Source organism: Daktulosphaira vitifoliae, unplaced genomic scaffold, assembly GCF_025091365.1.
Source record: "Daktulosphaira vitifoliae isolate Bord-2020 unplaced genomic scaffold, ASM2509136v1 Scaffold_3, whole genome shotgun sequence".
In the NCBI taxonomy this organism is placed as follows: domain Eukaryota; kingdom Metazoa; phylum Arthropoda; class Insecta; order Hemiptera; family Phylloxeridae; genus Daktulosphaira; species Daktulosphaira vitifoliae.
This window is the reverse complement of record NW_026099574.1, coordinates 45,842,489-45,844,809: the sequence shown is the minus strand read 5'-3', so window position 1 is coordinate 45,844,809 and position 2,321 is coordinate 45,842,489.

Genomic DNA, 2,321 nt, shown 5'->3' with positions numbered 1-2,321 from the left:
AATTTTTTAAAATTAAACACTATCTAAAGATTTGCATCGAAGCGTTTTTTTTTGATAGTGATTTTAATCACTGTCAGATATCATTATACTTGATCCAACTATGCCACGTCACCACTGTGCCGCGACCCCCCTGTGCTGGGTTTTTTAATATGTAAATACTTATTTTTTATTAATATTATTAATATTAAAATTTAGAAGTGATAGAAAAAGACTCATTGCACATTTGAAAACATCGCAAAAATTTGATTCAGAAAAGTATATTTTTGTTTCTGATGAAAGTTTTTTGTAGTCCAGCGTGGAAAACTTATAATTTTGTTATAAATAAATTAATTTTATATAAATATAAATTATAATATAAATAAATAAATTATTGAATATCAATTTCATACTAAATTTAATTACTATAATTATTATTTATTCATAATATGAATAAATAATATAATGTAATATAATATATTATATTATAATAATAAATCAAATAATTAATCGGAATAAAATTAAGGGAATAAGAATTATTGTTGCTTTTGAAATAATCTACCAACTTCTTTAAATTAAACACTACTTACAGATTTGAATAGAAGCGTTTCTTATGATAGTGATTTTAATCACTGTCAGTTATCGTCTATACTTGTCCCAACTATGCCTCGTCTACACTGTGCTACCGTTTTTTAGTTTTAATTTTAGATATTAGTAAGGTGAACATAATGCCCATGCACTCAGACCTGCTAGTCCATTGTGCGCACCTCATACCGAATTGTCTTGATTAGGTTTACTCAATTAAGTGTTATTACATTATACTTATCATTGTATAAGGGTGGACCATCAAGTTACTCCTATGGATGACCGAAGAGTCCTGTCTTTTTGGCGAAATTAAGTAATCTCTCTGGGTTTTTTATTTTACTACATAGTTAAATAGTATTAATATGAATGAGAAATTTCTTCTCACAAGTTGAGTCTACAGTGATGGCATCCTTAATATTTATGAAGTTATTTAATCTAAATGAAATAAAAATCAAATTATTTGAAAACTTTTTTGTAACTTAAAAAATGCAAAAATTAATTTTCACAGGCGTATTGAACCTCATATCTTAAGCGTGAAAGACACAAATGTTATGATTTGGCAACTGTTCGTCGCTTTCGTCGATTGATAAAATTGGAAATTTAAGCTAATTTAAATTTTAAAGCTACTTTTTCGACTTATAAAAAACAAAAAAATTTAAATAAGTTAACATTATATTCAATGTCAGTTAAATTAAACAATATTCATAAAAGTCAGTATATTCCCCTTGTAAGAAATTTTAAAATAAAATGCAAAACCCAGAATTTTAACACAAAAATAGCATATTTTTGAATACAGAAGCCATTTTCACCAAAAAGAAAATCTATATTTCAATTTTTATTTTTCATAATAAATCATATAATAAAAGTTTTGATTGAAGATTAAATAAATATCTCAATATTTCCGGAACATTTTCAAAAAATTTAATTAAAAAAGCTTAACTTGTGTGCAATAATTGCTTTTTTGAATCCCTCTATGGAAAGATTTAGAATCAGATTTTTTCTAAATTTATATCACATGAAAGAAAAATATCTAAGGTTTCATATCAAAAAAAATTATTTTAATTTATTCATTTTTCAAAAATTTAAAGTTAAGGTAGTCTTAAGTATTAAAACATTTCACGTTAAACATTGATTTTTACATCTAATTAAATTTTTCGTTATATTCGACGGCTATTTTCCCATAGAAGAAAAGGTTTCAAATTTTTTTTCCAACTTATAGTACATAATGTAAGATTTAATTTAACACATGTATGTTTATAGAACGCAGTATTTCCGGAACATTTTCAAAAGTTGAGTTGAAAAAGTTTTATTTTTTATTTTTAAATATGTATGTCCCCTATATAAAGGACAATGAACCAATTTAAAAAAAATGTATGTCCAATGAAAAAAGTAAACATAAAGTTTTTATGGAAAAAAATTTGTATTTATCCATACATTTTTCAAAAGTTAAGTTAAAAAAGTTCCTATTATAAATTTTCTCTCAGTGAGGAGATGTAATGTTAGATTTTTAAAAAAATTATATTAAATGAAAGGAAAATATCTAAGGTTCAATATAAAAAAACCCAGCACAGGGGGGTCGCGGCACAGTGGTGACGTGTATAAGATGGATCAAGTATAATGACATCTGACAGTGATTAAAATCACTATCAAAAAAAAACGCTTCGATGCAAATCTTTAGATACTGTTTAATTTTAAAAAATTGGTGGATTATTCCAAAAGCTTCATAAACTGCTAGTTCCTTATTAATATCCTGATTAAGA